Source organism: Falco peregrinus, chromosome 7, assembly GCF_023634155.1.
Source record: "Falco peregrinus isolate bFalPer1 chromosome 7, bFalPer1.pri, whole genome shotgun sequence".
In the NCBI taxonomy this organism is placed as follows: Eukaryota; Metazoa; Chordata; class Aves; order Falconiformes; family Falconidae; genus Falco; species Falco peregrinus.
Genome location: NC_073727.1, coordinates 31,104,183 through 31,129,012, shown reverse-complemented (window position 1 = coordinate 31,129,012; position 24,830 = coordinate 31,104,183).

Sequence of the window (24,830 nt, the reverse complement as noted above, 5' to 3'; positions counted from 1 at the left end):
TAAGAGTTGGTTAACTTTTGCTTAATCTCAGAATTGCCAGTGGAATCTCAAAAAAGATTCAGTAGACCTTTGACACTTATCCAATTACAGGATCTTTATAGATTTAGGTCCAGTCATTTCAAGGGTAGAAAGGAAGGAAAGCTAATAAAAGGTTTTCTTTTGTTCAGAATTCACCAGATCTACTGTGAAAACAAAAACCAGTTGAGTCAGTTAATCTTTGGCAAAGTAGCAGCTCCACTTTGGAGTCAGGAGTTTGGTGAGGTAAGAGGCAAGAAGGTCAGACGTGCCTGTGTTTCTGCCTGCTGATGGGAGAGACCTCATAAGGGGATGACAGCACAAAAGCAGCTACAGACAAGGATTGCGTATTGCTTGTGATACCCAGATGAAGGAGGGACTGCTCTGGAAAGATGGACCCAAGAGGAAGTCTGAAGAGATGAAACATGAAAAAAGATCAAGGCATTTCTTCAAATGTGGTTAAGCAAGGCTCCAGACAGCAGCAATGATGCCAGGACTTTTTCCAGCATCAGACTATAAATCAGTGCCTGATGGGCTACAGGCTAAAAATATGTCTCCAAGGGATGCTAACAACACAGAACCAGGAGATCTCCATGGCAAAGGCGGTATCTGGCACATAGGTAATGGCCCTGTTGTAAAGGATGGGCCGCTTATGCATACTCTCCTGACCCAGAGCTTTGCAGGGATTTCATTCAGCTGGGAAAAACTGTTTTTTAATCTTTACTTCCATGTCCTGAAGGCTGCTGGAACTAGGTTCTGTTGAACTGCCTAGGGAATCTTCTTTGCAGAGAAAGCCTTAGGTTTAACCTGGGAGTGCTCAGATTTAAAGGCAGTTGAATTAAACCATTCCAACATATATTTTATATATACATTCATCTCTTCCTGTAGGTCGGCGAGGGGGCAGCCTGCCAGAGAGGTAGGTCACAGACCACTCTGTCCTATACAGAGAAAACATTTTTCATAAGAGTGAAAAGGAAATAGCATGATAATAATAACCAGGAGCCTCACCTGATGGTCTTCACTAGATACAAGGAAAATGGCTTCCACAAACCTCAGAAAGTCATGAAACAAACCCAGAAAGTGGTTACCTGCTGAGCTTGTTTGAAACACAGTTAACTTGAACATTTCTTCAGCCTCCTTTGCTTTAACTCTCATGCCAAAACAGATCTAGGAGGTGTCACCATATGCTGATAGTATTCATTTATTTATGCATTACTTCTTCTTTGTACTGACACAGATGTCACTGTAATTTGGAGAAACTCAGAAGTTTTTGCTTTAGTTCTTTCCCTGTCATATATTAAACTAAAACTATTAGTCCAGAACTCAGCAGTCTGGATTGTGGATGCTTCTCTCACTACAACAGCTTCTGTAATGACAAAAAGCGAGAATATGAAATTCATTTACAGAATTTTCCATGTATCCACAATAAATTCCTGTTGGTAAATATATTCTCGCACCCATGAAAGCAATTTACTGAAGAGGAGCACAGTGCTGTTTTCAACAAAAGATAATTTAAACCTCTTCTGCCCCTCTAACCACCACAGACATATCATCAGTATTTGGGCTCATGTTTTTGAAAAGTAGTATCAGCCAATACGTTCCTATTTTAAAAGAGGACAGGAACTAGATGGGGGTAGATAATGCAGCAACAGAAATGTTTCTAAGTGTCAGCCTCCTTCATACGGCCCCAGTAAAACCTTATTCTGAATACTGTGCACAACCCTCATCTCTCAGGGCCAATAGAAATTAATGCAAATTGGAACAGTTACAGGGAAAGATTTCCAAGATGATCAAGGAAGCAGAGAGCTGATTTTAGAAGAAGACTAGCTCATACACCCAGAGAAGTGAAGGCTGAGAGTGGATATTAAAGCTCTCTATTAATACATCAAAGGGTAAACAGAAGGCAGAGAAAAGGGACTATTCAAACCTAGAGAAAATGTTGATGTGAAAGCAAATGGTTATAAAGTGACCATGGATACATTTCAACCAGATATGAGAAGAATGTTTCTATTCATCAGAGGAACGGATCTCTAGAAGGCTCTTCCAGTGACAGCAGAGAGGGAAAACACCTTAAGTATAAGATGGAGCTCAACAGATTTGTCCAGTAATAGCAGCAAGTTAGATTAAATAACATTGTCTTTTCTGTTCTACATCCCCTTTTTCCAAGATAGAAGCTGGGAATATTCGTAGATATTTGCACATAACATACAAGAATTAAGTTAAACCTTCAACGTATACAACTCTTTTTCACTCCTATAAGAGCAGCAATTCACATTACCTTCAAAACAAATCATAATGCTAACTATAAAATCTAGACAATTACTATTATTCAAATATTCCCAGATTAATTGTCAGATGAATGCAATGGATGACATTTCTGGGGGACTGTACAGTTTTAGCTCATGGAGTTAATTTTTGTACTGTCATCTAAAGACATGGGTAAACTCATCCAACTGAAGTGATAAATGATTCCTGTTTGATTCGGCCTTGCAGGATGAATGTGCAGCTGGTCAATAATCCATTCTTTCATTTGATTTCATGTATTTATTTTTAAATGCTGCACTGCTGAGGTTGGTTAAAACATGTTTTAATATCAATGAAGCACTGATAACCCTTAGGTAACCAGGGGCTATTTATATATCCAAGTAGAAAGCCAAATTTAAGTAAGACATAGGGAGACAACAAAGATTCAGTGGGAAAGGTATATCTTTAACTTCAGTTTGGAAATTAGTAAAAGCAAGAAAATACAGTAAATATATCTTTTCTGAAAGACAGAGAAGTGTGAGTCTACTCTGAAAAGGATAGCTTTTAGATTTGTTCTATCATCATTTGGAAAAGAAAAACAAGACCCACTGATTCTGCAAATATATACAGATGGGGGGAAAAAATTACCAAATGACCTGTCAGGATCGGAGTACAGGCATATTTATTCCAAGGCATGAAGAAAATTCTCCTTCAAAGGTTTCAGCAGCAGTGCTTGAAACATTTCACTGCCTTGGTTTGGGTGTTTGCTTTGCTTTTAAAGAACCTCAGCTATCAGTTCTGTAGTTTACATCTTGATTAAAAGGATGAGTGAGAATAGTGAAAACAATATTACAGAGATGCAGCATTCCTGAGGTAACAGGAATAACAGTGGATGCTACTTCTGCAAAAAAGTGCAGGTCTCACTACTAACATTCAAGAGTAACTCATGTTTTCTCTTTTGGGAGAGGTAGGTCTTTAGAGGGTGAAGGGGAAGGGAAGAAGTTAAAAATGGTCCAGACCCTGGTCGCCTACGAAGTTAATCTTTCTTTGGAAGGGTGAGCAAAAGACAATCTTTCTGGAAAAATGGAGAGCCAACTTGGTATCAAAGGGTATGACCTGCTTTATGCAAACAGCTGAAGATTTCACCTTCTAAATCTCTTGATATCAAAGCATCCTACAATGTTGAGTACAGCCTTGATTTCTCCCTTTGACATCCCCCTGAAACACTGAGCATTTTGCTATTGATGCCAAGTTTCAAATTTGAAAAAAGAGAGTAATTTAGTGGAGTGAAATGCGCAGAACAAACATTCTAGGGAGCTCTTTTGTCCAAAATTCTGCTCTGAGAGTGCCTATAGTTGAGGAGGCTAGGATTCAATGTTCCTAGAATTCCATTCTGAAATCTCTGTTCCTTATTAACCACTTGTTATCAGCAGCTTGTACAGAAAGCTGACTCCAGCAGAGTTAAGTTGATTCACACCGTTTGGCTCAAAACCTGCAAAAGGCTTTGATAGTATGTTGTTTGGAGGTGTTTTAAGTGTAAATTTTGGGTTCCTGATTCTTCCAGGCTTGAAGGAAATTAACAAAAAAAAAGACAATAAAAATGTAAATGGACCTTTATGTCCCAAGTCTTTATATTCCAAGAATGCTAATATGTATTTGGTACCTAACTACATACCACATAGTTTTAGTATAATTTATATGTGTGCTTGTGTTTGTTATTGAGAAACTCTGAACACAAATTGAAAAGAAGCCTGATTTTCAAAAATGTCCATGAATGCTCGTTATTATCTGACCAGCATCTCTAGAGACCACTTCCTCAGAACATTCTTCATCCTGTAAAACAGCTCATGACTAGGCTGAAAAGCAGGTCCCCCTCCAGCTCCTGCATTTAAAACAGCATTCTGTATCTTTCTGTATCATATATAATCTTTTCATTTTCAAATTTATTTTCTGCTTCTCATGTAATTTTGAATTTATTTCCTGTTTTACTGAGAACACTGCAAAGGCAGCAGCTTTGCAATATTTTGTGATGCTGAGTCTGAACGCAGTGCCTTTCTGAATCTTCTGTTGACGTCACTACATGTATTATCAATAAAATCAGCTCCAGGTGTGTGGCCTGCTGCACTTCTTGTGAAGACAATATAAAAATAGATTACACTGATAACATATTTCCCATCAGTTGTGAGTTACCACATAGACTCTTGCTTGGGAATAGGCTTTTGCCTTTCATTTCCTTTAAAGCTTGGGTTTACCTATTGACCATCTTTAGAGCAATGGGTGCTTTTAGCTGAGAGTTTATTGTTCAAAACTCACTGCTTATTTTTGTTTCGACAGTATCAATAATGCATTAAGTAACCAAAATTCAAATTCTTCTAAGGTGGTGGCTTTCTGTATTATTTCCTACATGCTTTTTCCAGGCTAGCTCCACTGTTTGCATCCTTGTTACGCTCTGGTTGTTCTCAGGGTAACGCAATATATGGCTACATCAATACTAGCAAACCAACCAGTGCCAGGATTCAGTGCCTAGCCCAAAGGAACACAAACCCAGATTGCCAAGGTCAATATTATTAAACATGCAGTTTCCAAACATGTAGCAATGTTGAAAGTGCTGAGTGAGAGCTCTGCCCTAGAGCTGGTCTGACCAGTGATACTCAGCCAGGGCCAAAAGCTGTAAGGGACTGTCTATCAGTTTTACAGGTAAGTCTTATGCCCAAATCTGTACCCTTTTCAATTTAAAAGCAGGGACGATGTCAGTAAAACAAGAGAATTTTAGCACAACTAGACAAAGATTTACCATTCATGTCTTAGCCAAACATATTGGAGTAACTACTTTTAAAGATTCTTAAACCATTGGCTGTCCAGAGAATGACACCGAAACAAATTAGCAGCAGTTTTCAAGAGGTTAAATAAATGTATATAAAATGCACTTTTACAAGAGAAGAGGTGAACAGAGGAACTAGGCAAAAAATTCCTCTAATCCTATTGCTTTCTATGGGGATGTGTACTTTTTTGTTTCCATTGAGTATTTCCCCTGGGAGTTTTTAATCTCTTCTATTGAAATATTTCAATAAAAGTTAAATTAAAAAAGGATTTGAGGGAGAGCTATTAAGAATTAAAATTTTCACTGTCTCAGTTTAAGGATTTAATTGTTTTCTTGGCTCTCTTCTCACTTTTGTTGGTTATAGAAACTTTAAACACCCACCCAGTAAGACACTACATTATTAATCACTTGAGTATGGAAAATGCAGTTTCACTCAAATAACACACGCCAGCCAGCTGTCCAAACTAGCAAAACAGCCACCTCATCAGTTACTTACAAAGGGATTAGGAATTTGAAGGCAAGACTATGGTCCAGTGAATAAAGGGGTAAATAAGAAATAATTAAGCCTAGACTCTCTTTCAGTCTCTGCCTCTGACTCATTATGAGATTTTGGAGGAGTTGTTTAACCTATCCTTCAGTTCCTTCATCTATAAAATATAAATAGCACATTCTTTGTAAAGCATGTGGAAACGCATGGGTAAAAAGCATGTTGGCTCAATCATCATAGCAGTTACCGACTGAATGCGATGCCTCTGGATCCTTGTAGTACTGCAACATTTACATTCTTCCATGAACACTACAAATGAAACCAAAAATCACAAGCCATTTTGAACAAGAAAATGAAAACAACCCAGGAATTTGCATACAGCTGGTGTTCTTCCAACACATACATTATGCTGATATAAGCTGATAATTTTCAGATGCAGTCATTAGTTTAAATTTCAAAATTTCCTCCTTTCAGTCTTTCTTACCACGTGTTCTTTACAGTAAAAGTGTAAAGTAGATAATATTTAGTGTACAGAACCATGTAAATAAAACATCTTATCTTATTAATACCTAGGATACTTAAGCTTCCATTGCTCTGCAGCTTACAGGTTTAACACTATTTATCAAGTTGGGCAAACTAACTTTTAGATTAAAACAGATTAAAATAATTTGTCATAGAAATAAAGACTTTTATGAGATTTTTTGAAGCTAGAAATTAGACATTAAACCCCCAAAAGAATCTAGACGGCTTGGCAGTGAAGACATTCTGGTTTGGGAAAGGAGGTTTAAATCCTATCAACACACCCCCTTTTTTTTTTTTTTTTTTTTTTTTTTAAAGTTTGGGAAAGAATTCGAGTTTGGGCCACTCATGTTCCAGGTCAGTGCTTGGGCCATGAAGCAGCTGATAATTTGGAGATCAATCAGTCATTGGTTCAAGCAGAAATTCCACCCAGAATATAATGGTTTTGTCAAACATAGTAGGCACTTGCAAATAAATACATTCTTAATTAATCAGTCTTTCATGACAACAAAATTCTAACTTGCCTTTGAAAACCCCTTGCCTGTCTCTAACCAGTCAATATGGTTAATCCTCACAGCATCAGAAGAGCAATGTATTCACTGACAACTGGGTGTTTGTGAGAATGTTTTAATATATGCATCTACTAGTAAAAAAAAGAGAAATTATCCAGTTTGCAGCACCAGTACTACTGTTTCATCTTCCTTGATGCCCCAGACTCTCACAGTGTATGGTCTCCTAATATGGCCCTGTTTTCCTTGATTTGCCCTCAATTAGAGCTGGGAAAAATATTTGTAGGTTTGTGTCAAGTATTTTTTGCTGATAATTTGCAGAAAGGGTCATAATTTCAGCATGGAACAGTCAGTCTTTCACATTTAACTGATTCCATTTGTAAACATCTTTCTTTTTTTAACTGTCAAAAATTTATCCAAAGAAAACATTCATTTGGATCACAAGGAGCAAACACAAAATAAAGTGTAAAAAGTAACTCTATTTCACCAGCAAAACTGAAAACTTCTGGTTTTGAACTCAAAGTCATATTACTTTTTTTTATTTTTTCAGAGACCCCAAAAGTAATTTCTTCATATAATGTCCCCCATATTCAGTATTTCCTTTAGAAGATCTCATCTATGTCTTTTCCAAATTTTGAGGGTTCTTTTCCATTTTCCCTTTTACTTTAGATATGACTGTAGGGATCTCATCTACAACCATATATGTAACTATCATACTCCTGTAGACTGTTCTAAGATCTACCTTAATTCTGTAAATCTCTTATGCAATTTTAAATGTCATCTTGCCTACCTGATCTAATGTTTGGTTTCATATCAAGCTTAACATGGCTATCAGAGACACTTTTTCTGCAAACCTTCATCACTATATTATATCCCAACAGCCATGGGTTCTGCCATCCTACTCTATCTTGGGTATAAATAGAGCATCATCAAAGTGAAACCCTTTAGTCCTGACATTAATGTCATTGCTACATGTTGCAGCTTCCCTCTCCATAATGTCTTCATTAGGAAGAGGCAAACCTTCCATCTCTAAGGTCTTATCAAAGTTCAAATACTGCAGACTTTTCCTGTAGCTTTTATTCTATACCTAATTAGTAATCATGCTTGGTGATAAATTCTCCTGGTTCTCAAATCTCTCTTGCTTTCTCAGCTCTGCCATCTACTGAACGTACATCAAGTATTTACTCTCTACAGGCTTTTCACAACTTAGTTAAATCCTCATAATTATCTCATATTCAGCTGCAAGAAGTTAATTCCAATCAGCCTATTGGATAACTTCCATTTTCAAACACATTTTTTTCCTATTATGCTTTTCCCTCTTAGGAAGAATTTACTGAATCATCCAAGAAAATCCTTCTTTATTCTCCTCCAGATTGCTCCTAAATTCTTTCCTTTGATGTGTCACTAGGTTGTTGATGCACTAAAACCACGATCTATCATGCTGAATAACACTCGTGTGTGGCGATTAATTTTAGTTTTACTTGACATCCGTGGTATTCTGCAAAGATAATAAAGTGATGAGGATAAGCTAGGTTTATGTTCACCACAAATAAATAATAAATCCACACTCAGATTTGTACAGTTTTTTATAACTCTAGTGGCAAAACACAGAGGAGGCTAACAGAAGGCAGAAATTGTCTTCTACATTCAGTTGCAAAATTGTGTTCCAAATTTGACAGAAGAATATCTATAAACACACACGCACACTTGGTTGACTTCTTTTGCCAGCTTTGTAAAGCACCATAAGACACCAGGCTACCGATGTTCAATTACTAGCATTCTCTGGGAGACTCTTAGGATAAAAATGGTGTCACAATTGGTTTAGCTTTCCTTAACACTGTGGATGTTCATGCTATTAAAAAGATGTCTTTGAGAAGAAAGTATTAGAGCATGCAACAGATTCTAGAACTGTCCAATAAATGTGGGTTTATTTTCTGTGTGTTTCTTTTACAGCAAAGGCCTGTAACAGTGGCCAGAAGAGGCAGTATTATTCAGCTCCAGCATGTGGATGTGACTAAGGCAAGATGTCAATTTTTTAGTGCCTTCCTTTCCTGTGAGCTGTATATATTCCTTATCGTTCCCTTTGAGTCTACATCAGAACTGGCCTTCAGCAACAGAGCAATGGAGTTGACTATAAAGTAAGAAAAATACAAAACAACAGCTACAAAAATTGTTTCCCATTCATCTGAAAACATATTCAAAGAAAAATGCCATTGTTTCAGCAGACAGGGCCTCCCCGAGGGTTCAAGATAGCTAGCAAAAATTGTGGATAAGAGCTGCCAACAAAAATAGAGTAGTGGGCAATAAATTACAAAGTATCAACCAGACCATAGAGGCATCATCAGAAATCGGAGAATTTAGCAAGATTAATCAATCTAACTAAGAACTGAGTGGATCACGGTGTTTACCTTCTGTGTGTGAAGGACAAAAATGGGAAACTGCTTTGCCGGGTGTGTGGTAATCTTGAGGTGCAAAGTTAAAGTAATAACAGACTTAAAAAAAGATGGATTTTGGCGATGCAAGAGATTACTTAAAAAGCAATGACAAACTAATAGAGTTCACAGTACATGCACCAAAGTTTATAAATGTATACCATCTGTAAGTTAGATCCATCAGCACAATCTCTATCATTTTCCATTAACATTCTTCAGAAATACAGGAAATCTTTTTAGACTGTTATTAATTAAAAAAGACTAACTGATGACAAAACTGGGAAAATAATGGTATCTTTCCAAACAGCTAGTAAATCATTAGATGATGACAACAAGATTAAACAAACAAAACCAAACACAAAAGACCCAAAACAATCTATACCACACCCAAAAATTAAACCATCTTGCAGAAATGTAATTTGGAAAAAGCCAGGAAATTTCTACAGCAAAACATTAAGGCAGCAAACTTTTGCATTAGAAAATGCAAAAACATGAATTCCAAGTAACATTAATCTACAAATCTGCCCTAAAGTCTTCAGTATTTCATTTTGGGAAATCAGTATGTTTTAGCTTTCTCATGTGTACAGATTTTTTTATACCTAACTTCATAGCATTCAACTACCAGCTCAACCTTACCCTAATCACAGCCAATGCAAATATTTAACTGGCATCAAAATAATAAAAATCTTCTTGAACTCAGAAGGCCAAGGACAGTTATCATGGGATATCCACAATGCGTATCTCAGAGGAGGAGGAGGAAAGAAGGCAATTCAAATAAATTAGAAGCCAACGAAAAGTGCAATGTTGTCACCATAGCAGAGATTCCTTTACAGTCTCCTAAGCTCTCATGTCATGGCTCACACTTGTGCAAACAGTAACAGGTATTTATACTTATTTGAAACATCATTGCCTCACATAAGGTCTGCAAATCCAGTGTGATAGGTACTTGTGCCTGTTTGCAGCTGGAAAGCAAAAGCCACATTTGTCAGTCACAGGCAGCAGCAAAATGACCACCCTGGGCAATTCTCCAGGTAAAACAAATCTCCATAGCCCAAATAACTCACTTCTGCTTTCCTACTTTAAAGATGGCATTAAAATATTCCTCAAGGAGAGGAAAGAGATGATTTCTCCCACAAAAGAACATGCAAAACCTTCAACTGCAACATGGATGTCAACTAGTTTTTCTCTTCTGATGGTGTGATGAGCTATGCAGCAGACCACAAGCACATCAAGGTGAAGCTTCCCAGACACATACCTCCACAGCAGGATCATCCTTTAAATGTGGACATCTCGAAGCCTATTAAGTCTCCTTCCTTGAGGACCAATGCAGGGGAAATACTCCTGCTAACAAATTAGTGACAAGAGATTTAAATGGCTCTAGGGAGTGCTACCTACTGGAGGTGCCGCAAACAGGGCAAGCAGCCAGGGCATGGTACCTCCAGGGAGGGCGCAGGGGGACCCCCACACCCACTTGCAGGCCCACAGACCAGGGAAGTGCCCTTGGCCTCTGCCAGGATGGTGGGCGCTCGCCTCGGAGGTAAAGCCAGTGTTTTCACAGAGAAAGTCCCTGTGATGGCTGATGCTTCCACCCAGGTGGAACCCGTAAGGAAGGAGACTTCAGTACAGGGGGCAGGTGGCCATGAGAGCCCAGACCCTTCTCCTGGAGAACAGGTAAGTACCTGCCTCAGGTGTGCGCAGGTTGATCTGTTCCAAGTGGCCGTGCTGCAGGAAAGAGCTAAAGGCTGCGCCGTATTAGAGGAGCTGAGACGAGACAGACAGGGGCTTTCAGGACAGTGCACCTGAAGGGGACACCACAGAGCATGAGGCACCTTGGGACCTAGTGGCCCACAAAAGTCTCTGCTTCAGTATCCACCCTCCTGGATCACAACCAGAAGCAGATACAAAGCTTTAACAGCTGTGGACACCCACGAGCAAGGTCTGCACAGAGAAACTGGACCAGCAGCAGACCCTGGTTACCGCAAAATGACGGGTGCTTGTGGTGGGTCACTGTTAAGGGGCACAGAGGCACCTGCCTGCCGGCCTGGCAGGAGTCGCGTGAGGCGTGCTGCCTTCTGGGAGCTGCGGCCCGGCATGTTGCCGAGGGGCCACAGCTTCTCAAGAGCATGGACCACTGTCCTCTGCTGCTCTTTCATGTGGGCACAAATGACAGCGCAAGCCAGAACCTGGGCAGAATCAAGGAAGACTTTAAAGCCCTGGGGGTGCAGGTGAAAACTTTTGGTGCCCAAGTAATTTTCTCTTCCATTTTACCACTAAAAGGAAAGGGTGCAGCCAGAAATAGGTGTATGATGCACATAAACTTCTGGCTTTGTGACTGGTACTGTCATGAGGGTTTTGGCTTTAATGACAAACGGACATTCTTTGATGACTATATCCTGTCAGGGAGGGATGGAATCCATCTGTCTAGAAGAGGCAAGGGAATCTTTGGCAGCAGGCTGGCCAGCTTGGTGAGGTGGGCTTTAAACTGAAGGACTCAGGGGGAGGGTCCAAAGTGGCAATGCCAACACCATCGCATCCAACTGGGGAATAAGCCAGACCAACCAGAGCAGCGATATATGTTCCTTAGCTGCCTCCCAAGATGAGAACTAGAAAACCAGCCACCTCAAGGGCATGTGTGGTTATGGTGAATCCACTTGCACACCTCCTGGGAAACCTGTGTGCTCAATTCCTCCCTGAAATGCCTGTACACCTGTGCACAGCATGGGGAATACACAGAAATAATTAGAGATCTGCGTGCAGTCACAGGGCCATGATCTCATCGCAGTTACGAAGACATGGTGGGATAGCTTGCATGGCTGCAGTACTGTCGTGGATGGCTGTGTACTTTTTGGGGAAGACAGGCCAGAAAGGAGAGGTGGTGGAGCTGCTTTTTATGTGAGGGAGCAACTGGAACGTATCGAGCTCTGCCTAGGGGTAGATGAAGAACAAGTAAAAAGCTTATGGGTATAGATTAAGGGCCAGGCAAGCATGGGGAGCACTGTGGTGCGTGTTACTACAGGCCACCTGATCAGGAAAAGGAAGTCAACGAGTCCTTCTACAAGCAGCTAGAAGTAGCCTCATGATCATAGGCCCTGGTTCTCATGGGGGACTTCAACCTTCCTGATATCTGCTAGAAAGATAACACAGCTAAGCACACACTGTCCAGAAGGCTCCTGCAGAGCATTGATGATAACTTTTTGATACAGGTAATGGAGGAGCCAATGAGGTGAGGTGTGCTATTAGACCTTGTACTAACAAAGAAAGAAGGACTGGTTGGAGATGTTAAGGTTGGGAGCAGCCTTGGCTGCAGTGACCATGAGATGGTGGAGTTCAAGATCCTATGTGGAGGAAACAGGGCAACACGTCAGACTTCAGCACTGGAATTCAGGAAAGGTAACTTTGGCCTCTTCAAGGACCTACTTGGAGGAATCTCATGGGTTAGGGCTCTAGAAGGTAGGAAGGTCCAAGAGACCTTGCTAATATTCAAGTATCACTTCCTCCAAGTTCAAGATAGGTGCATCCCTGTGAGCAGGAAATCAAGCAAAGCAAGGAGGCGGCCTGCATGGATGAGTAAGGAACTTTTAGCAAAACTCAGAAGAAGGAAGTTTATGGAATGTGGCAAAAGGGACAAGCCACTTGGGAGGAATATAGGAATGTGGTCAGAACATGCAGGAATGTGATGAGGAAGGAATTAAATCTGGCAAGGTATGTCGGGATGTCAAGGACAACAAGAAGGGCTTCTTCAAGTACATCAGCAGGAAAAAGATGACTAAGGATGATGTGGGCCCACTGAATGAGGTGGGTGCCCTGGTGACAAAGGACACAGAGAAGGGAGAGTTACTGAATGCCTTCTTTGATTCGGTTTTCACTGGCACAGCTGACCCACCAGTTTCCCAGGCCCTGGAGGAAAGAGAGGAAGTCTGGAGAAAAGGAAGACTTTCCCCTGGTCAAGAAGGATCATGTTAGAGATCACTTAAGCAAACCTGACACCCACAAATTCATAGGCCCTGATGAGAAGCACTTTCAAGTGCTGAGCAAGCTGGCAGTAGTGCTGTGTTCAATACTGGGCTCCTCAGTTCAAGACGGATGGAGAACTGCTGGAGAGGGCTACAAACACAACGAGGGGACTGGAGCATCTCTCTTTTGTAAGGACAGTCTGAGAGACCTAGGCCTGTTTAGCTGGAGAAGAGAAGACTGGGAGTGGATCTTACCAATGTCTACAAATATCTTAAGGGTGAGCATCAAGAGGATGGGGCCGAGCTTTCATCAGTGGTGCCCAGCAACAGGGCAAGGGGCAATGGGCACAAACTGCAACACAGGAATTTCCTTCTGAATAAGATGAAATCTCCTTTACCTTGAGGGTGACAGAGCACTGGAACAGGCTGTCCAGGGAGGTGGTGGCGTCTTCTTCTCTGGAGATATTCAAAACCTGCCTGGACATGATCCTGTGCAACCTGCTATAGGTAAACCTGCTTTAGCAGGGGGTTGGACTAGACGATCTCCAGAGGACCCTTTCAATCCTGACCATTCTGTGATTCTGTGACTTCTAATGGCAGATGAGTAACTGAGTTGTACCATGTTTGTTCCAGCTTTCATTGTCTAGTGCAGGCTCTTCATAGTCCAGTCCAAGAAGAAAGGAAAATACAAACAGATTCTGAAAAGGTAAAGGCAGGTCCTTATACTTCCAGCTATCTCAGGTAAAGTGTCACTTGTAGGTGACTTCAGGCACAGATGCAACTTATCATCCATTCTGACAGCATTTGCAAAGACTTCAACTTGATTTTTTCATCATCACTGGAAAATATTTATTATTTTTCTTACCAGAACTGGGGTCCATTTGCCAAATTTCCACACCTAAGGTTTAGCTCACCTACCTGAAGCCAATATTATCCCTGGTGTTGACATCACATGGTATAAAAAAGATATCCAACAATGCAATTTCCAACAACCTTGCTCACTTCTGCTAGTCTTAGCCATGACAGCAGGAAGAAGTGTATAACAGATAAAGAACAGGAAGGCCTTGGTGGGGGTGGAGTAGAGATATCTGCTTGTTTTGACTTCTCCAAAACTACTTGTGACTGAAGATTTAACTGCCTACATACAACTGCCTCTGAAGAGTCTGTTCACTTTTTGCATATATTTTGTCCTCCTAGAAAGCAGTCACTAAAGAGAGCTTCTTCAGTGTCATCCCACTGAGTATAGCTTAGTGCATACCTCTAAGATGGAGGTAAGTTGAGGAGGAAAGGGAAGAAAGAAGAAACAAAGGGGAGAAAAAAAGCCCCTGTATTTTCCCTCTTATCTCCTGAGCCAACTGTTTGGAAAGAAACTTGAAAGTTATGAGGTGTGTAGAGGAAACTTGGAAAAACAGTCCAGAAAACATCATTTCAGTAAGATATGGCATAGTTAACAACAGCAACAGAGGTGATGGGGACTAGATATCCTCTCAGTTTTTTAGAAGTATGGTGAAGAACCTGTCCATCTCCAGGAAGCATAAAGAGAAATTTACAGCTACTACATACAGCCTATCTGAGGAAATCAGAGAACCTAAATGTATTTATACAGGAGTTACTACATTGTAAATTGTCTTGTAGGTTTGGCATATTTATATGTGAATGTATTTGAATTTCTAACCTTTAAACTTAACTGTTTTTTTTTCTAAGGAACAAGAAATTGATTGCTCATCAGTGGGTGTGTAAGTCCTTGTTTCTGTCCCTAGAGGACTTGCCACGCATCTGTGGCTTAGCCTTTTCTATGCTGATCTGCCATGCTGCTTATTGGCAAAAGAAATGCTAGAGATTATTCAGCAAATTGCACCCCATGCCTGTGAACAACAGGCTTTTATTTAGTCGTTCATTCTGGTGATATAATTTAAAAGAACAAATTAGACTATATTCTGGGATATTTTCACGTATATACTATAGTGGGTAGTGCTTCTCCTTACCCCCAAGGATTTCCCTCTAAGCTCTACCTTTACTTAGATGGCCCTTCTCACAGTCTTTAAGGGGAAAAAACCCCATTCTTCCTTCTCTCTCTTTACTGAATAGTGTCCAAATGACCCAGGGTGTGTATGATGACTCAAGAGAGCTGTAAGTTATGTCTCTGTCTTGAAACCCTTTCCTTCTGCAAGAAAAGATCTGAGACAATCAAGGAGCTGGCTACAATATCCTCTGTATTGCCTCTATAAAGTGGCAAGGGACACCATCTAACTTTTAAATCCTCTCAATATGTCTCAGTAAATGGCTATACACGATTCTCTGTGACCAACTGCATTCACCAGTTAGATTAGATTTGTCTTCTTGGAAAAAGCTTGTACAAAGAATTGATCAGCTTCATTTGGAGTTGACTCTCATAGGGACACCTGAGAGAGAAATACTGCTAACATTCTATCAAACCAAAAGATCAAGATCTGGATTAAAAAGTTTGAAATGGGATGGGAGAAGATAAGAACTAGTGCAGTGCAATTCTTGGGTTAAACTTGACCAGCGCAATTCCTCCTTAGCTAGCCAGGTAACTCCCCATGAGACAATCTAAGATGCCTCTCCACCACCTATTTGCATTTTTTTTTCTTTCAAGTACTACTTTTTTTTTTTTTTTTTACTTTCAAGTACTGCTACACATAGCTGAACCCAATTCATACCCCCAAAATGCCTATTCAAGACTTCCTGTTTAAAATTTCAATGCTTTTCTTGCAAAGACTGGCTGCTTTTCCTCATCTAGCTTTCCATAGGAAAAAAAATCTAGACTACAGCTCCTTGAGCTCCTGCTATGGGCTCTGAAACAGCTTTCAGTCTAGGCTTAATTGGAGACAGCATCACTTTTTTGCATGATCATAGTTCATTAGGCTGCCAATTTCCACTCCCAGCTCTGACGAAGAAGTAAGTTGACTAGATGGCTGGCTAACAAGACAAGGTAATGTTCCTTATAATAAAACTGCTTCTTTGCAACAGGAAAAAATGACATAAAAGGTATAGACTGCCAACTGTTATTATACTCCATTGGCTTCTTGAAGAGACCAAATGCAATACACCAATAATACACTTTAAGAGGATGTATAAGGTAGTGGAGTACACTCCACCCTTAAAAGCGTTGTCAGCATTGTCAGCTCAACTGAGTAGGTTGAAAGTCTTGTTATGGAAATTGGGGAACCTTTATGAGATCCAGTGCTCTGCATTCCCACTAATTGCTGGGGTAGAAAGCTGGGAGGCAGGCCATCCCTGCAGTTAAGATGATGGTTCTTGGCTCCAGCCAGAGATGCTTAAGCACAAGTGTCAGACTTAGCATTCCTGCAACTATAGCTACTACTGCTGGCACAGAAAACAGCTGCTGCCTGTTCAGCTCTGCCTGTTTCAATGTCTGTCAGCTGGGTAGGCAATGGAAGAGCAGCAAGCATCCAGAGGCTGATCAGCATGTCCCACCCCAATGCCACGGTCCCACCCAGCAAACCAAGCTTTCCCAGGCTTGCCTTCAAGCTGACAAAGTGCAGTGCAGAGAGGTGAAATCTGTTCCAGTCTCTGTCCTCAAAACCGTATTTAACTATTGCAAAGTACAAGCATCTCACTTTTTGCTTTTAGCTGTGACCCCATTTCTAGTTGCTCCTCTTCTGTCAAGCTGTGAAGCCCATGTACTATAACAGTGGGAAGAGTCAGGCTAGTAATTCCACTTACCCTGGCACAACTTCATCTGGCGTCATGACACTTCTCTGGAAACTTCTGACAATCAGTAAATAACGCTTATGGTCACTTGTCACAGTACTCTCAAAACTAGCCAGCTGCAACAAGGTCTTTTACCCTAACATACCAAGTTAACTTCAATAAGTAGTTAGCACACCTTGCCCTGGCATGGCCACTAATCTCCCACAAGGTCTCAAAGGTCCATCTACTGTTTATGCTGTTTCTTCATACTCTTCTGGCCAGTCCCTCTGCTGCCTTCTCCTCGTCTCTCCTCATCTAGGTCTCTCTCTCCTCGCTTTGCTTCTTCCCAATCTCTCTTCATTGGCTGCTCCTCTTCCATACCCCTTAGAGCTATTTAACCACTTAACAGGAACCAGCCACAGCTGCACCTTATCCATATTAGCCACCCCGCCACCCCTGAAGCCAGCCCACAGCTATATATTATCAATATTAATTAACCCAGCTTCATTCCTTTACAGTCACTCATTGATCAGTGACAGCAGAGCAGATCATTTAAAGGACTACACTGCATCTCTGCATCTGTGCACTGGAAATACAATGTTCAGGGTGTGGGGGTGAAAAAGGCACCTAGGTAAAATTACTGCCTAAATGAGATGACCCAAGCTTGTAATTTTACTTCTGGCACACCTGGATTTTTCAGTGGTTGGCCATTCAACCTTAATTCTTTCTTTTGTATTTCTATTTTGTGTGGGAGCAATAATGTTAGAAAAATAACTCCTAGGAAGTATCAAAATTGAGAGCAACTGCAATTACAGACTATACACACTGGTGCGGGATTGTAGATTACAAAAGGATACACCTTGAGAAGAAATTTCAAAAAGTATATACATTCTCTCGATGTGATCCTGTACCATTCTCCCTCTCAGAGATGGTATCAATCTTGCAGGTTAACTGCTACTCATTCAGCTACATCCTCAAAGGGACTGAGGGACTGTGGTTCTCTTCATAAATTATTCAGGCAGCAACAGTATACAAACTTAACTACTTGATGAGGAAGGAGCAGCTAGCTGATCACTTGATTTAGATGAATGTATCTTGCTCTCTATTACTCAGTAGTGTTTGTGGTTACCAGACAGGAGCTAGGTGATAGATCTCAAAGTGCGTGCTGTAGCTCACCACCTTGTTTTGATCACTTCCACAGGCTGAGAACCACTATGTTTTAACAAGGAGAAGGGACTGACCTTGGCAAGAAACCACCAGCAGTCAGTGATAAAAACAAAGAATAAAGTATGTTTATGCATGAGTCTGGGCAATTTTTGCCCATCTACCTTCAAAATTTGAGACTAAGGAGAGTTAAATGTGAGACTTTTTATGTCCACTTAGGTGTCAAATCCACATTGCATACCAAAGAAACTGAGACATGATGCATAGAAGAGCAATAAAAGTACAAAGAAGTGACAAGGAAAAGAGCAAGGGGAAGACTGAAATGGCATAACCGAGGAGGGATAAAGATGACTTGTTGCTCTGAAGGAGAAAAAAATGATCTGCTGACAGCAGAAAGATAGCCTAAGATTTACACGAGAATTAGGAAAATGTAGTGACTATGGGCTTTGTTGTAAGAATTGACTAGTCTGTCACTTGAACTGTTGCAGCCAAGGAAGATGCACGATATCTGCCATGAGCAAAAGGTTATGAGTTATGTGTCTAAGGCAAGAACAAATACTGATAGGAAGTAGGGGTGAGGAAAGCACAGAAAACACTCTCATAGTTGCCCTTCACATTGGAACAAATGATCCTGCCAGTTTCCTGGTGAAACAATCCAGAATAGCTCTGCCCACTAGTAATGAGGATAAAAACAAGATGATATGACATCTGTTTCTGTCCCCAATGGGGAAAAGGCATGGGATCAACAAAAAAAGTGAGGATTAACAGATTAATTAATGGAATATGTAATTTACATCTGGGGAAGTTTTCAGATGTGTAATCCTTGGGAAGAATTAATGGGAAACAGTCTCTTGACACAGGGATTTCCTAATCAACCACAATACCTGGCTAACTTACATACCAGAATCAAGTTTCATGCGTTTTAAAGTAAATAAACTGGGGAGAAGAACTTTTAAGAGAGAGTTCTGAAATCCATGCTGTCTGTCAACACATAAAAAGAGGAAAGCGTAACAGATATGGAAACACTATGGATTAATTAATGCCTTTGGACAGAAGAAGGGAAAAAGACAAGATGAGAAAAAGACACATGCTGAATGAAGTGGTAGTCAGCCAGACAAAATAGTCAATATGACAATCAAAAAAAGAAAACGTAAAGTCAGGAAAGGAGAGACACAAGTGCCTTGAGTCTACACATAAAATCAAATGGAGACACTAGAATTTGATAAAGTACATGCAAGTAAATACCATAAGACTCAACAGGTAATGAAGAAACAGGAAGGGTTGATCATGATAAAACATAATCCATGATTCAAAGTGGGGGAATTAAAAAAGGCTTAACTGTACAATTAGTAAATCAGGCAAAAGCTCTGGCTGAAAGACAGATCCAGCCATTCCTATAAAAAGCTAAGGGAAAGCACAGCAAAAATCTCTTATCTGTGTGAGGAAAGTTTCAGATATGAAAGAGGATTTTTGCTGCAGTAAGAATATGGTTTAGCAGTATCAGAGTGGACCAAGCATTTGTTTACCTACCAGACACAATAGTGGTTTGATGCTCCTGGGAGTCTCAACAGACATACAAAAACTGGTAGCAGTAGTCCACCAGAATTACAAATCAGTCCATATGGGTAACACAGGGAAAAGCAAGGAGAGATGCTCTGGGGGTAGAATTCAGACCACCAGAGAGGAAACTGAGGACTAGGACCCCCTGATAACAGGACCAACTGCAAGGCTGTTATCACATGCAGGGCCAGAGGTACAATAGCTATACACAGAAACATAAAGAAGAGAGGTTAGATTCTCTAGGACCTGGGGAAACATCTGCAACAAAAGATTTCTATGAGGAAAGGGCTTTAGCTAAGCTGAAATTAGAAAGTTTAGGAGGATTTTTCAACCAGAAAATTACCAAAAACCACGTAGTTTGTGGTGATGCATCTTCTCAGTCACAAGAGCTCTATATCCTTAAGAAAGGAATAAAATTAAAACTGGGAATACTTAAATGGTAAATGCTAGTAAATAGATCATTCAAAAAACTATGACAAATTTACACATGCCTCTGCAGAGATTAAGAAGCAAGATGGTAGAGACAGAATACCTAGCTTGATACAGTAGTCGCAATGGAAACTTAGAGGAAAAATAATCAGTGGAGCATTATTCCATTGGGATATGAAGTATGGGGGAAAACCACTGGGTAAGTGTAACAATACATTATAAGCCTTTATAATTAAATTATAAAGCCTTAATATGAAGTACAAGTTAACATAAGATCTGTACCTACAACACAGTAGAACCCCTGTAGACTGACCTAACTAGGAGGAGTTCAGTAACGAGCCTACACTGACTGGATGATCAGGGTAACAGTAGTGAGCAACATACTGAAAGAGATTTGTGAGGCTGTGAAGGCAGGAGACAGTAATAAAAGGCCTCTATGCGGTCAAGAAATTGCTAGCTCAACTGTCATCCTAGGGTTGATGACACGATTTATTTTTAGATCTTTTTAATACTTAATAGTTCAGACGCTCAGGAATCCCCTACAAAGAAGAGTAACGTTGATTTATTTGACCAGCACACAAACCTAAGTTCAAAATACAGCAGAGCCCTTTTGACCTTCACAGGATCTGAGTCAGCATCCATGTGGAAATAGAAAAAACAAAGCTATGTGATGCACTTGCACTTGAGATTGCTTAACTGACTCAAACTGGTGGAGGTTTCTAGCTCACAAGCCTTGGACAAAGACATTCTGGCTTTGAGAAGTTTATTTGTATTACTCCTAAAATTGAGAACTGAAGTTTTTTATGAAGCAAGCCTATCAGTATTAGCTGACAGCATACAGGAAATACATTCTTATGAGTTTCCAGCTATACCTTCTGTAGGAATAAAACTAAAGAGCATGAACACTAATGAAATCCTGCATCAGAGCTTATTTGAACAGCTAAACCAAGCATAAATCACAGTAGCCAAAAAACAACACAGTAAAACGTTGTGGCACGTGTTATACCAAAGAGAAATACTACAAAGAAGGACTTGTGATTAGTCATTAAATTGGAAGTGTGCAAGGCCTAATCTGACCTGCTAATATTATAAAACAGGTATCTTACACCTAGCAGTTTATACTGCAAGTAAAATGTCACTTACAGTTTAAACATTTTAGTGCCCAATACTGACTTTAAGCCTGCCAAGTAGGCAGTCCAATACTTCCCAAAATCATATTTCACAGTTTAATCATCCTTTCTCTTAATGATTCACACTTTATTTTCAGCTGGAACATGTCTAGGTTTGGCTTCCAGCTGTTGGTTCTTGTTATGCACTTCCTGCAAGATTAAAGAGCTCTGTAATACCCAGTACCTTCTTCCCATGAAAACACTTATCCATATTGATCACATTATACGTAAATCATCTTTTGGATAAACTAAACCATATTGCTCTCTGTCTGTCTTTCATTCTGACATTATCCTCAGCCCTCATACTGTTTCTCTTGATTTCTTCTGTGTCATCAATCTTTCAGCTTGCTTCTTTAAATTTAATTCATCTCATCTCATTTTAGCTATCTACAAGCTGGGCATCTAGCCTAGGCAAGTCTGCAAGGTCCCTCTATAGTCTGCAAAGGACAGAAGGCAACTCCAGAGAGCAATTAATCCTTATCTCTTAGACACCTTTCTCAGGATCAGATAATGATGGTCCACAGACTACAGCAGGAATCTAAGCCACCTGACTGGACTGCACACCCAATTTTCAGAAGGCTGAATTTCAGTTAAATCAGTTCAAGTTGATATTCAAACTCTGGTATCAGTTGTTTTCAGCATTTTAATATGTACTTCACCAGGACTGCATATAGTAGCTCAAGCCACCTCACTACTCTTGCTATACATACTTGCATACCTGTCCCTCTCTGCTGCGTTATAACAGAGAAATCTGTTTTTATTTCCTTCATAGCCTATGACCTCTATATACTTTTTAGGAACCCTCTTCTGGATTCCAATTTCTCTTTTTGTAATCTATATTTGGACCTAACATCTCCTGGAAAAAATAAAGATCACTCTGCAAGCTGTATCACTATTCCCATTGTAATTATCGTGATGCAAATAGCCCCACATCTCACCTGCACCTATTTAAATTTCCCATGTTGGAGCTTGTATGAAATAAAACTGAGCTTTACAGATAAATGACAATTTTCACACAAGCTGAAAACTTGCTTTTAAAGATGTAATAACTCAGCACATTCCTTCATAACCAAGACCTAAAAAACTCAGGTAGCTGTGTTGATTTCACCCTTCAAAACATCCATAAATTTTGGAATCCCTAACTTTGTTTGGTAATAACACCTTTTTGTGATACATCAGCTTGTCTCAGAAGGGAATTAATGAAAATGTCTCAGTTCTGAAATGTATAAGATTATATAGAAAGACATAACTCTTGTAGATACATTTATCTCTAAATGGTTGAATTTTCAAGATCCTAGCATAATTAGGCAGCAAGATGTTATGAAAAACTGACTGTTGTGATATGAATCAAGGGAAACCTTACCATAACGGCTTAGAGATATTCCAAAAGCACTAGCTATGAAATACAACAGTTAAACTACATCTTTGAATTAGTGACATTACAAACAGTCCACCCTAAGCGATCTTCAATGCATTGCAATCATTCTAAAGCTGCAAATGAGCTTTGCTTCAATTGTTTTTACGTATTACATAGGTGAGCATAAAGAAATCAGGAAAAGTATCCAAACAAATAATGTTTTTATGTATTACATAATATGTGAACATACATCTGTATGTTTACCATGTTCTATATAAAAAATTGAAGGATAACAAAAAATAGTGAGTTAAGAAAGAGAAAATGAAGTTATGAGAAGAGAAATAATCTATACTAAAGTCTGCAAGGCAGAAGAAAAGCTATGTAAATCTACAAGTTGTATTACAGTAGCTGTACCCAGAAGCACACCGCTTTGTACCTGCAGCAGACAGTGTCAGCGTTGCATGTGCTGAGCTTTCCTAGTCCTTGGTTACACCAGTTATTTCTTTTCTAAGAGATCACACAGGCCCATTAGGAGAAGGGACCTGATGTTCCTGCCCTGGGGCAGCTACTGAGAGAGGTTCCAGAGATGGGAAGTGGCACCGGGAAAAAACACAACTTGTACAAAGCTGGACAGCAAGGAGGAGCTGGGAGCAGCCAGGCAGGCTGTCCTATGTGCAAAGCCTGAGTGGTGCTGCAAAGCAAAGCTGCTGAGACAGTTGAAGCCAAGCACAGAGGCATAGTCACCTGCAAAGAGAAAGTGGGCAGGGGGAGAGCGGTATTTAAGTTCTGTTTCTACCTGTTCCACTTTCTCTAATCTATTTATATTTTATGTATTAAAAAATAGTTATGTTTTTAGCTTTTCAATCAGATCATATGGGAGTGGGGGAAGCTGGGCTTTAAATCTGCTGGTCTTTGGGGAGACGTTCACTCTAGTAGATGATAAACATCTGCATGTCAGTGTCCTGGGCACCTCATGGCCAAACCATGCTGCAGAAGCGTTAGTGCAACGCCTAACCCTTTCTTACCTCTGAAACAACCTCTGGAAATCAGCCCAAGACTTACATCTAGCTGCTCTGAGCACAAGGAGAGAAGAGAACTGGCACATCTTCTTACTTTCTTCTTGCACAAGAAGATTAATTGGGTGCTTGCCAGGATCCTTTGCATTACCCACCTATGTCACTCCAAATAACTCTTGGCTTCAATGAAGTGAAGCAGTTCTGTTCAGTAACGTGGTTTAACTGATGGCCCTCAGAACAACAGCACTACCACAAGCAAGGAGCAGCGCACAGGTAGGAATGAGAAGCAAAGGGCAGCACTAACTCCAGTAACCATCCTCACCAGTCAAGAAAAAGACTGCAAAACCATGCCTAGAACAGTAGAGCATTTTAAGAATCCTGGCCTGAGTCTGAGGAGTTGGAGGGAGCCCTTTCTTCCAAAAGTTACAGTTAACAGATAGTCACCACTGCAATGCCTAAGCAAGGGCACTGATGTTCATGTAGCATAATGCAGAAATGAAACAGGTAAGATATCCAGGTAACATGTTCTTTCCTGTGAGGAAAAAAAACCCAAACTAACAAAATCAATAACATACAAAACTGAAAGAATAGCAAGTTTTAAAAGGAACATTACTTAATCAAATGTCTTTATCATAAACGAGTTACTGAGCCCTGCAACAACTCAGACACACCAGTATAGTGTGAATACCCATAGTATTTTTGAGGCATCAGCACCCCATTGGCCTCTCATGGTCACCTCCCAGGGTTAGATAAAAGACATTTATTTTCATATGCCTTTCCAGCAAGAAGGCAGTCTAAAAGTATTCCTCAACATCCATTCTTCAAGGTATTCAAAAAAGTGAGGAATTTAAATTTTGCAATTTCTTTTTTTGAATGACCTATTTGAAATTATTTCAACTCATTTGAATGAAACTGTTGCTTGAAAGATAGAAACAGTGGCTTTGTATTTCAAATTAATTAAGTTATAACTATTTTTTTTGCCTTTTTTTTTTTAAAGAGAGCGGCAATCCTAAGCTAAAAATTAGAGTTTTGTCTAAAATTCAAATATAAAAGGAACAGGATAGAAAATCAAGTAGCTGTTTCTTTCTTTCTTGGCCAAGAGCCATGGGAGTCATAATCTTCCTAGGGGAAGAAGCACAATACTGCAGTAACTCTGAGTGATCTAGGAAATGGGTTAATGGTCTCCCAAAGAAATTCAGTTCAACCTCTACATCAGATATTGGTACAATGCAGACTGGGGAGTCAGAAGAGAACATAGGCTCTCACTGAGGAGCTCTAAAGATGGATGAGATGAACTCTCCAAAGAGACAGAGATTACAGTTTTAATATTAAAACAAAGCAAGCTGAAATCCATTTCCTATGCTGTGGCAGTGCACCACTGGCAAGGTGACTTTTTGGGACGAAGCACCTGGAACCACCCGGATGAGTAAAATGAGAACAAGTCAAATACTTCGTAAAAAGGATGCTAATTCTCTTCAGA